Genomic DNA, 13,115 nt, shown 5'->3' with positions numbered 1-13,115 from the left:
TACATGAAAAGGTGGAAGTATGCATGTTCTCTGTATGTATAAATATCTCCTGTCTGTGTGTTCCATTCTGTGCATCCGAAGAAGTGAGCTGTAGCTCACGAAAGCTCATGCTGAAATAAATTTGTTAGTCTCTAAGGTGCCACAAGTACTCCTGTTCTATCTGACATGGTATTCATATATAGAGAAATGGGGAACTGGAACAGGTGAACCAGGGGACCATGGCCCCATCACTTTTTCCTGCCTTAAGGGTGAGTTAAGGTGGGGAGGGAGTAGAGAGGACTGAGTGATGGGCAGTAGAGGCCTCGGGGTGAAGAGGCCACCTTCCGGGAACAGAAGCTCCCCGACTCCTAGGGAGCTTCTGGCGCTCGCGTAACCTCCCCAAACGAAAGACTCCCACGACGCCTATACCTGCCAAATATAACGAGTCCCTTCTGAGTACGGGCCCGGTGTGGACAGCATCACTGGCAACCTGGTACCAAGCATTAAAGGCACTACAACTGCTAAACTGAATGCGTTAGAAGTAGGGCTGTCGATTAACTGCAGTCAACTCAAGCAATTAACTAAAAAAAATTATTTGAGATTAATCGCATGTTAAAACAGAATACCAGTTGAAATGTATTAAATATTTCTGGATGTTTTTCTATATTTTCAAATATACTGATTTCAATTACAATTACAACACAAAGTACAAAGTGAACAGCGCTCACTTTATATTATTTTTTATTACAATATCTGCCTGTAAAAATGATAAAAGAAATAGTATTTTTCAATGCACTAGAGCACTTGCATGAGGTAAAATCTCTATCATGGAAGAGCAACTTAGAAATCTAGATTGCGTGTTACATAACTGCACTCAACAAACTAAAACAATGTAAAACTTTAGCACCTACAAGTCCTACTTCGTGTTCAGCCAATTGCTAAGACAAACAAGTTTGTTTACATTTACGGGACATAATGCTGCCTGCTTATTTACAGTGTTACCTGAAAGTGAAAACAGGCATTTCCATAGCACTTTTATAGCTAGCATTGCAAGGCATTTACCTGCCAGATTTAATGTTTATTAGTGAATATTTGAAACTACACTTGATCTTAGCTCCGAGGAGCTTGTATGCTTCTTCATGCTTCAACCACCATTCCAGAAGACATGCTTCCATGCTGATGACGCACATTAAAAAAAAAAAAAGTGTCAATTAAATTTGTGACTGAACTCCTTGGGGGAGAATTGTATGTCTCCTGCTCAGTTTTACCTGCATTCATATTTCACATTATAGCAGTCTTGGATGATGACCCAGCATATGTTGTTCGTTTTAAGAACACTTTTACTGCAGATCTGACAAAATGCAAAGAAGGTACCAATGTGAGATTTCTAAAGATTGCTCAACCCAAGGTTTAAGAATCTGAAGTGCCTTCCAAAATCTGAAAGGGATGAGATGTGGCACATGCTTTCATAAGTCTTAAAAGAGCAACACTCTGAAGCAGAAACTACAGAACCCAAATCACCAAAATAGAAAATCAACCTTCTGCTGCGGTCATCTGACTCAGATGATGAAAATGAACATGCATCAGTCCATACTGCTTTGGATTGTTATCGAGCAGAACCCATCATCTGCATGGACACAATTCCTCTGGAATGGTATTTTTTCTTTTTAATCACGCGATTAAAAAAAGTAATCGCGTGACAGCACTAGTCAGAAGGTATTTATATATGGATGCAGTTGAATTCTGTGAGGGTGGTGGGCTAGATTTTGATGACATATTGTATGGTGTGTGAGTGTAGCCTTAATTATTTTAGTGAATTCTGAGGAAGTTCATTTGAGCAACCTCAACCGTAAACAGATTAAGTGTTTTTTAGGGGCTCACTATAAATTGAATGGAATATTAAGAAATCATTTAAGCAATATGTATGTTAATCCTCTAAAATAGACCTGCTGTATGTAACATTTCTGAACTCTTGTTCCTGTGCCCCAAAGGCCATTTTTAGTTTATAACAGAAGTTATTACCTGAACATATGAGGACCTATCCTATGGAGATGACACCCTTTACATGTAGGAAATATGTTCTATTCTAGTATAAATTGGCCTAAGATGTAGTCAGCTACCATCAAGCTCTTCCTAACGCCTTGACTGTTAATTCAATTTGCTTTTATCTTAAGAGGAATCTGTGATGTACATCAGTAATAAAATGACAGTCAGTTGCAAAGACAGCTTCATTTTGTCAACAGGCAGTTCATCTACACAATCTAACAGGAAATCTCAGTCAGATTACTCCCTGGAAATCAATTCAACTCACTGTTACCTTTCCTTTAAATATTTTGAAAAAATTGTTATGGAAGGATCATTTTTCAACTTGAATTCATTCAAATCTTTCATTAACTCAATATCCAAGGTCATCTACATATGTATTTCTAAAATTTTAATATTATTTCCATTCTTTAGGGTCTTTTTTTCCCCCATAAGTAACACTGTTGTCATGTCACTGCTCCGATTGTTTGATACTGCATCCAGAGTCTATACTTTAGTATGTTTCACTGAACAGGAACAGGAAAGAAGATACTTGGTTAGTCCTTTAGCTAGGAAATAGAGGTAGCAAGAAAAATCTGCTAATCCTCCCATCATCATTTCAGAGTTTGCATGGACGTGACAACACTAAAAAAAGTCAAAAAGCAGCAAAGGCAGCTGTATGAACTTTATGTGAAAAGGAAGTTGCAGTCCCCATTTCTCCTCTCCTTAAGTCTCGTTCCTAATCTCATTAAAAATATCATATCAGGTCATGCAATATCCTTTCTTTGCATGACATATTAAGACAATTTTCATAAGAACTCTGTTAAAATGAAAACAAAGGAAATATAAGTCGGGCTACCTGAAAAGGAAGTATTGGAAAAACACTGGAGAGTTAGGTTTCAGAGTGGTAGCCACGTTAGTCTGTATCAGCAAAAACAATAAGGAGGAGTCCTTGTGGCACCTTAGAGACTAAAATTTATTTGGGCATAAGTTTTTGTGGGCTAGAACCCACTTCATCAGATGCATGAAGTGAAAAATACAGGAGCAGGTATAAATAAATGAAAGGATGGCAGCTGTTTTACCAAGTGTGAGGTCAGTCTAACGAGATAAATTAACTAACAGCAGGATATCAAGGGAGGAAAAATAACTTTTGAAGTTGTGAGAGAATGGACCATTACAGACAGTTGACAAGAAGGTGTGAGTAACAGTAGTGAGAAATTAATATTGGGGAAATTAAGTTTAGGTTTTGTAATGACCCAACCATTCCCAGTCTTTATTCAGCCTAATCTGATGGTATCCAGTTTGGCACATGACAGCACATACCACATTGGAGAGTTAAACATTACACTAATAATGTAATACACAGACTTCCTCTGTGACCATAGTCAAGTCACTAGACTCTCTAGGCCTCAGTTCCCCATCTGTAAAATGGGAACAGAAATATTTCCCTGCATCAGGAAGTGTTGGGAGGAGAACTATATTAAAGATTGCCAGGCACTCGGACACAACAGCAATGGGAGCCACGGAAGCACTTCAGATAAGAAGATATACAAGCATTCAACCATTTGAAAGGTGTCTTGCAGTTAGTCTGCCTTAATACAGTTCTTTTGTAGGAACTAACTCACTGGACTACCATGTTATAACCCTCCTTGTCCTATAACTGCAGTGGTGTTAACTGCCTATGTCACCTTGAATGATCTCTTACAACATGTTAACTCCTTATGCTAAACAATCTGTTCAACCTTGTATTGAGCTGTGACACTCTGGGTACCTTTTCCCAGATGTGAAGAAGAGATCATGTAAACTTAAAAGCATATCTGTTTCACCAACAGCAGCTGGTACAATAAAAGACATTACCTCACCCCCTTTGCCTCTCTAATACTGCAGGACCAATATGGCTACAATAGTGTAAAATATACTATAAAAGTCAGTTTATTCATCCTTGTCCACAATGTAAAAAAAATAAATACGGTGGCTTCTAATAATGTGGTGGAGATACTCAAGGTCTTTATCACCACCTAAACATAGTTCACACCAATGAGTAAGAGGAAGATGAGCTACAATTCCTACTATAATAAAGTTTTTAGAAAACAAAAATTAAAAATTTTTGCCCTTAATTCCCTATTATCTTCCACCTAGAAGGTAAATACACTAAGGACTAGCGTGATGGCTATTTCAATAGTGCATCACTGTGCTCAAATTCTGTAATGCGCTCACTGCAATCACCTCTTGGATTGGCTCTGGGTAAAAACTGGCAGTTGCAAGCTATTCTCTTCCAGGAATTCAGCTTTCATCATACTTTTTGCCTCCTCTAGTGGCTGGTTAAGCAGCAACACCGCATAACTGTTTTCCCAGACAAGTTAATAAGTACAATGTTTAGGTTTATTGGACCATAAGAAGCGAAGGGGAGGAAAAAAGATTAAGGAAAGTTGGGTTTAAAGTCATTATTGTATGCTCTTGTTAGAGTGAAGGGACAAGTTATCTGGAACTTCTTATTTGGCCCTTCCCACTCTAACCTCAAATAACCTCAAATAACCTTAAATGGTGACGCAAGTTTGTTTTTCTCCGAATGGTAACACATTTACAGTTTCAATCGTGCGTTTTATGTTTTTACACATAAAATTGAAGTTCTTATAAGAGTTCAAACTTGCCAAGAATGACATTTATTAAACTTAAGTCAGTCAAATCTGGATTTCATATACAATACAAGGCCTACATTTTGAAGAGGCAGTCCAATTCCCTGTCTTGGGACTCAGTATAAAAGGATAAATATAAAAGAAGATTGCTTTTCAAGTAGCTATCTGTAGCTACTAATTCTTTTCCAAGTTGTGACACAGATACACTGAACAGCTATAAATATTTGAGAATGCAGCATGTATAACATATCTTCATGCTAAATATAGTGCAGTATAGAACACAGTACAGTGCACTCTATTTGTAAGTATTACTGATATAAGAATCAACCCCACAGAATGATCAAAACCACTGGGAAAAAAATCATTGCTTGCAAGAATCAACAGCTCATAATAACGAAATCATCCAGGACAGATGTGATTCTTATACAAGGAGTGCATTGCATAAGAGACTAAGGGTCAGATTCTGCCACCTTACACATATTGAACAGAACTACTTAAGTACGGTATTGTAGTTTTTAGTTAGACTATCTGTGATACCAATAGGACCACGCGCACTCTAAGTAGGACTCTTCCAACTCCAGCCCCTCGCGCCTCAAAATAAATTTCAAATAAATGAACGAAGGTGTTACCATCTTTGTACAGCCACGTTTTACAGGAAAGTCAGTTTTGGCCAAATAAAAAACTTGCTTTTTTCAGAAGTCACCTGCCAGGCATCTTCCTTGAAATTGTCAGCCCAGCAGAACATTAACACAAGCAACGTCATGAAGCTTAGTTCAGTTTGCAAAAGATTTTTTAAATATCTCCAATTTCTCCCCAACTGCACACTACATAGATCTTTACATTTAAATATAATAAATGCTACAGACAATAAAACACTGCTGTAAACTATTACACTAGATATTTGTTTTTTTCAGGGATCCCAGTTACTGAAAAACACAGCTAATTTTAATTACGTAATCATTTGGTTACAGCTAGAGTAATTACTCAAAAGGAAAATACAAGACTAATAAAGAGTCACTAAAGAAAGCTATTACACAACCCGATATGCCCTGCTCCTTAAACTATAAAAGATTTGGTGCACATATATATATTTTTTTTAGATCAGCCACGTTGCAGTCAGTAGGCAGAATGAGTCATCATTGAACTGCTGCTTTTCTAAACCCTTCTACTTACTCCCTACACAGTTTAGGGAACTGTATGCTGAGAGTCAGCAGATATTACTATTCGTTTACTCTCAACACTAATGGACAGAAAACACACGCATTTTTCTTTTTTGCACAAACACCAATATTTAGAGGTCTCATTATTGTAATTTCATGCAATAGTCAACATTTCACACACAGAAGCTTCATTTGGTAAACTCTTATAATAGTAACTTTGCAAGGTGGTTGTAAATTCGCTGCTTCACTGGGACGTGATTTTCAACCAGTCTTGAAAATAAATATAAGACAACTGATCACAAGAGCTTATATTCAGTTAGGCTTCTGGCTGCTCATCTAAATTCTAACGGTAGTTTTCACTATCCTTTTTCAAAAAGTATCAGGTTGTATTACTGCTCCCACCTAAAGTCTATTTTCATTATCAACCACCACCTTCTGGAATTTATAGCTAGATTAAAAAACTTGTTTCATGTAATAAAAATATAATACATTATTTGCTGGTGGTAGCGCCTAGCATAATGTTTGTACTGGCTCGATCACAACGTTTTTTCACAACAGTTACTTTAACCATTACAAAGTTGATCAAAAATAATACTGTATTAACGTAACAAAAAGTATTTTCACCATTCACAGTTGCTTTAAGCATTACTGTATTTTGCTAGTTTGATCAACTGTGCCCATTTCTTTTAATAATTCACAATCAAGTAAATTGTGCTCTTTTGTTCTGTAATTTAACTACTTATAAACAAAAAAAAAATCAAACAACTTCTTTCCCCTCACAGGGTCATCTAAGGTCCCCTGGGAAAATCCATGAATGCTTCCCACCTCAAGACTGTACCTGCCATCATCCTTCTGAATATTGATAACTGGAGAGGACTCCTTTTAACTGAGTGATGGTCAGTGGTACTAGAAGGATTTGCTCAGCTAACAAAATGCACTGTTAACTTTGGAAGCAACAGACCCTAGGCAAAATCCCAGCCCCATTGCTGAAACCAATTTACTTCAGTGAAGCCAGGATTTCACCCCTAATGTCCCAACTGGTAGAACAAAGCACTATGATACTAATTTGGCCCCTCAATGTTACCAACTGCAGGCCAAAGCCTATGTAGTGCATTTTAATTTTAGAAGAAAAGATAAGCCACCAAGAAACTATACCTTTTAGTTAAACTTTTATTTTTGGGGGGAGGGAGGGTTGGTTTTTATTTGCTCAACTGATCCTTTCAAAGAACATTAACAAGGAAAACTTGTTTCCCTAACGGATTACATTTTTGTACCTGTTGAACAACCCACCCATCCCATTTCCATGAGCGAAAGATAAGATTTGTATTAAAAACCAGGCACTATACATAGACGCACAGCCTTCCAATTTGGTAAGTCCCCAAAAAGGGAGAGGATTCTAATTACCAGTAGCATTACTTCTGCCCCATTCTACTGGCTCTGCCATGACTGAAAAGTGTTAAGATCGGTGACAAGAGTAATGTTCAAAAGACAATTCAGCAGTGACCTTGTGCCTGGCACCTATTACACTTGATTTGATATTTGACAAGCTATCCTGCCAGCGAGCTGCTCCAGCACAAAAGAGGTCTACCTTCAAGTGTCCTTCGATTCATTTGCAGGCAGAGACAAAGCCCTACAATTACACAGCTTCCTCCATCTCCAGGGCCCCCAAAGCGCACCACACACTCAGTAGCGACACCCGGCTCCTTCCCTCAGGCAGCCACCTCTGGGCAGGAGCCCAGCCGCTGTCTAACAGCGCACCCTGGGCTCAGGCCAGGCGGCGGGTGCGCAGCGCCCTGGGGGCTAGGAGCAGCGGGGACAGCCCCGATTGCTGCTCACCAACCCTTCCCGTAACTGAGTCACCGGCTGCCCACACGGAAGGCGCAGCCCCAGGCAGGCTGCGGGTGCCCCGTGGCCGGGGTCGCCCCCGCAGGGAAGCACGACCCCGGGCGGCAGCCGAACCAGGCTCCCCCGCGCCGCTTGGCCAGACCCTTCCCCAGCGCTCAGCCGCAGAGCAGAAGCCCCCTGCCGGGGAGCGGCCGCCCGGCCGGCCAAGCTGCCTCAGCCCGGCTGGGACCACGTCTCCCCGCCCCAGGGGCCCCGCACAGCGCCGCTGCCCCGGGGGCCGGAGTCCCCGCCGCGGGCGAGGGGAGCTGGGCGGTCCGACCTACCCCAGGGCCGGCGGCAGCTGCCCGGTAGGGGCACGTGCCCGCCGCACTGCGGAGGCTCCCGGCCCGGTACCGCGGCCCACGGGGAGGGGGGGACGACCCCGGGCAGCGAGGAGGGAACAAAGCGCCTTTGTGCGGCCAGGCCCCGCGCGGCGCGCACTGCGGCCTGGCCCCCGCCCGCCGGCCGCACTCACGGGGCTTCCCAGGCTCATTGAGGGGCTGCGCTGCACAGGCTCCTGGACCGCCCGGCCCTGGCGGCGGGCTCCGCTCCGGCTCCGCTTCCCGGCTGCCTCGCTACCGCTCCAGCCGCCGCCATGTAACCCGGCTCCAAGGGTAGAGAGGTGCGGGCGCCGGGCGGCTCCGCCTTCCTGGGGCGGGGCCCCGGCGGCAACTCCGCCTCGCGGGGCGGGGCGGGAGCGAGAGAGGGTGATGGGGGGGCAGGGCCTAGTGAGGGGCTGCAGATGGGAAGGGCGCGGGAATAGGCTAGGTACGGGGGGAGGTCCCGTGGGGTAGGACCGCATGACGGGGGGGGGGGCCTTACCCTGGATTGTCGTGAAATGGCTGGGGCACAAATGGTTGGGATGTGGGGCATGGATTGTGGTAGCAACAAGGGGGCAGAAACAGGGCAGGAGGCAGGTTGTGTGGATTATGAGGGACTGGGGGCAGAAATTGAGTTGACAAGCAGGTCTCTATATGGATTATAATAAGAGCAGGGCAGGCTTGCTGGAGCCGACTGGGGCGCAAGGAGAGGGACTGCACTCCAACTACAGTACTGAAACAGAAGGATAGTGCTAGAATAAACTGAACAGCAGTAAATCACTTGACCCAGCTGGGATGAAGTGAAAAGCTCGGTAGAAATTTAAGAATAAAGTAAATCAACTGATAAAAACTCACAATCTTTTCATGAAAATTGGTTGTTCTAGGTGCTGTACAGAGCTCCAATGTCCCCTCCCACCTCCATAAACTTCTTCCTATAACAATCCTTATCAGCACCTGGCTGGGCCCATTTACTTTTCTTGAATTGCTTAGCAGTGTTTGTATTTGAACCTTCTCCCCCAAATCTATGTACTGTACAAGATTGGCTGACTACTCCCACATCTTATATATTCTCCCACTCCAGCCTTCAAACTTCATGTTTATTACTTGAAAAGAATAAGTGTCTCCTTATTACACATTGTGGTGAAGACCAATACAAGGAGATATCCTTGGGCCTTGTTTACAGTAGAAAAAAAGTTTGTTCGCCTACTGTAGAGGCTAGTATAATGGCCAAAGCCCTTTGGCGGGTATCAGGCTTCTTTACATCGCTATTACTGCATCCACACTACACTAGGGATTGTATCTATATTACAGGGATGGCCAAACTTACCGGCCCTCCAAGCCACATACGACAGTCTTCAGAAATTCAAGAGCCGGGGCACACCTGCCAGGGCTCAGGGCTTCAGCCCCGCAGGAGATGTCTGATGGGGCTTGGGGCTTCAGCCCCACTCCTGCTGAAGCCACAAACCCCGACAGGAGCACCCCACTGGGCTGACGCCCTGAGACACCCCTCCACTGGGCAGAAGCCACTACCCCACCACCACCACCCTGCTGCAAGGCACAGGTCCCAAATTCCCCCCCACATCCCTCAGTCTGGTAAATTGAGAATGGGGGGTGCAGGAGGGCTCCGCCATCTGCACTTTAACGGTAAAAGAGCCGCATAAGAATGGCCCTACTAGGTCAGACCAAGGGTCCATCTAGCCCAGCGTCCTGTCTTCCAACAGTGGCCAGTGCCAGGTGCCCCACAGGGAATGAATAGAACAGCTAATCATCAAGTGATCCATCTCCTGTTGCTCATTCCCAGCTTCTGGCAAACAGAGACTAGGGACACCATCCCTGCCCATCCTAGCTAATAGCCATTGATGGACCTGTCCTGTATGAATTCATCTAGTTCTTTTTTGAACCCTGTTATGGTCTTGGCCTTCACAACATCCTCTGGCAAGGAGTTCCACAGGTTGACTGTGCTTTGTGTGAAGAAATACTTCCTTTTGTTTATTTTAGACCTGCTGCCTGTTAATTTCATTTGGTGACCCCTAGTTCTTGTGTTATGAGAAGAAGTAAACACTTCCTTATCTACTTTCTCTATACCAGTCATGATTTTATAGACCTCAATCATCTCTCCCCTTAGCCGTCTCGTGAGCCACAGTTATATAGCAGGGCTGGCCAAACTATATCAGTTAAAAGAAAAAAGTCACAGTCCTACCCAGCATAGTTATATAAAAACGATGCTACTGTACCAGAGCTTAAAAGTTATGCCTCCTAGTCTCCTTCTTCCATAGTACTTGTCATAGTTTATGCTCCTTTGTAGGGCCCAGATTGGACCACCCCTTACCGATTCAGATTACTGCCTCCATGAAGGTGCTCTCTTGCTTGCTAGAAACTGTTTTCCTTTTTTGAAATGAATGTTGAACTTAGACCAGTTTTAGATTTTAAACTTTTTTTGGTATAGTAATGGCAATTGGCGGAGGACTTGCAGAATTTCAGTATTGGTAAACCCTTTTAGTGTAGACGAAGCTCTACCTGCATAAAAATGCTTTTGTGGGTACAGTTTATTTTGCTTGTGGCAGTGGTTAGCTAATACGCATGTTATACATATTGCACACCATATTAATATGTATTATACATTCTATATAAATGTTTAGGCTAACGTTTTATACTTGGAGCCAGGTTACATATTTGAATCATAATTACTCTGGCTACATATCCCATAACACTCTGCAACACTGAAGTCAGCTTTCAAAAATTCAAACTCTTTCAAAATCAAAATACGTTTGTTCTGTGTCCTAGTATAGTTACCATCACGGGCAGCTGGTTTGGAATGTAGTATCCAGACCAGAGACAAGAAAAGTACAAAACCGAGCAACAAGTTAAGGAACTGTTATGGACTGGTGGATTGGATTTTAGTGTAGTGTAAGGACTTTTGTAACTTCTAAACCGGTAAGCTAAAATGCATATCTTTGAAACATATCTTCTGTATAATGCGAGCATGCTGAGAGATAAGAATTGCTTCCTGGGAGATATATATGTCTCCTTTTCATACTGTACTGCTTTGTCTTTAGACAATAGATTTGGTTAAGTGCTTGTGTACACTTGAAATGCTTCAGCATAGACGAGGGGTAGGCAACTGATGGCACGCATGCTGAAGGCAGCACATGAGCTGATTTTCAGTGGCACTCACATTGCCTGGGTCTGGCCACTGGTGCGGGGGGCTCTGCATTTTAATTTAATTTTAAATGAAGCTTCTTAAACAGTTTGAAACCTTACTTACTTCACATATAACAATAGTTTAGTTATATATTATAGACATATAGAAAGAGGTCTTCTAAAAAGGTTAAAATATATTATTGGCATGCAAAACCTTAAATTAGAGTGAATAAATGAAGACTCAGCACCACTTCTGAAAGGTTGTTGATCCCTGGTGTAGACACTGCCTATGATGACAGGAGAACGCCTTCTGTCAGCATAGGTAACCCACCTCCCTGAGAGGCGGTAGCTAGATCTCCAAAAGCACTGTCTACGTGGGGACTTAGGTCAGCTTAACTACTTCGCTCATAGATGTGGATTCCTGGGCAACATAGATGGGTTGCTCTACTTTTCTAGTGTAGACCAACTGTAAGTTTGGTTATGTGGTCTCTTGACCATTCTTAAGAATAAACTGTGAGTCTACTCAAACAGTTGGCCACAGCTTTTAGACAATACAGTGATGTAAACTACACCAGCAAAAGCATTCTGGTACCAGTACAAGCTGTGTCTACACTGGGAAGCAATTGCAAGGCAAACTTTTTCTAGTGTAGACTTGAGTGTATGGTTAAGAAAGCCTCAAAAATATGCACTGATTAGAGAGAAGGCTGCAGAGAACCTGGAACAGTAGCTTTGAGAGGCATGAACTACCCCACTGATCTCTGGGCTTGGCGTCACTAATTTTTGCATACGGATTAACTTGAGGTACAGGAGGCCCCCTGTATACATTGGAGTTGCATTCTTGGAAAGGGTGTGGATATCAAAATGATGTTTACCGGGGAACTTTTCCATTAAGACACAATGGAATAAGCGGAGTGTAAACTTAGGTAGGGGTGGCAGCAGGGTTTTCTTGGGCTGGCTTTTCCGTGGCTGGTTTTTTGGTTGCAGAAGTCTTAAAAAAGGATTTTATCGACGTCTGCGCTCTTGCATGAATCTTTGAACGAGAGATCTCTCTGCCGCAAGGCACTGAATCAAGAGCCCCGGAGACTTTGGCAGACCATTCATGAAAAGGATTACTGCTCTGTATGATTTGCGTCATCTTATTCAGCAATCCAAAGAAATGGGAGAGATTCTTTATTGTCAGACTCCTGGCTTCTTGCCCTATGTCATCGTCATCATCCTTGCTTTCTTTGTATATCCGTTGTTGGTCCAGTTCAATCAGTTCCTCATTTGTCAGTTGCTCAGTGTGAGACTTCAACAACTCCTGTACAGCACATCCTCCTCCACCACCTCCTCGAAGCTGACGTCCTTCACCAGCTTGACAATTTCTTGCTTAAGAGCAGGAACGGTATCAAATCCCACAAAGCTGTGGACAGCATCTGGCCATGCACGACACAAATGCCATTCTTACATTGCAAAGTGACCTCTTGCCAGGACACATCAATGTTTTCCACACAGTTCGAGATGTTGTAGAACTTCCAAAACTTGTTTACACTGGGCTTTCCTTCACCTGCCATCTCTGTAATCAGCATGGAGAACATCCTCTGTAGGTAATAACCCTTGAACGTGGCCAGTGGACACAAGTACAGTGCAATATGGGAACATGTTCCAATTCATGTTGGTCCCAATCCATGTAAATGATGGATATACAGATCAGAACCAATGTAAATCAGAACATGTACCCTTATTGATGAGTGACAGATATCCGAAACTACGAATAAAGGGGAAATGTATACTGGGAACCCCCTGTACCTAACATTGTTGTAGAGTCTAGTGTGAACTCCCCACACTTTTTGTGCAAAAAGTGTCCTGAATTATGTGTCAGTTTGGTGCCACCAGTGGGGGTGGGGTTTGAGACACACCATATAATCACTACCCCTCCCCTAATTAAGAAAGAGACAACAAGCCCATAGGCAAATTTATTCCCAAGAGAGGCT

General features: G+C 42.9%; 1 protein-coding gene across 3 annotated transcripts in view; it reads right to left on the bottom strand.

The window, feature by feature from the left end:
* Positions 1 to 13,115, bottom strand: part of MAPK6 (mitogen-activated protein kinase 6) — a 51,699-nt gene that overhangs the window by 16,200 nt on the left and 22,384 nt on the right. Inside the window, exon 1 of one of the 3 annotated variants that reach the window (XM_030577683.1) lies at positions 8,157 to 8,311. The exons of the other annotated variants lie outside the window; for them this stretch is intronic. The gene's annotated coding sequence lies outside the window, so the exon portion shown is untranslated. Of the gene's footprint in view, positions 1 to 8,156; positions 8,312 to 13,115 lie in introns of those variants that run through there. 3 annotated transcript variants of the gene reach the window in all.

The sequence above is a fragment of the Gopherus evgoodei genome, chromosome 10 (assembly GCF_007399415.2).
Source record: "Gopherus evgoodei ecotype Sinaloan lineage chromosome 10, rGopEvg1_v1.p, whole genome shotgun sequence".
Classification (NCBI taxonomy): domain Eukaryota; kingdom Metazoa; phylum Chordata; order Testudines; family Testudinidae; genus Gopherus; species Gopherus evgoodei.
Note: the sequence above shows the minus strand (reverse complement) of the source record. Positions and strands in the feature narration are given on the sequence as shown.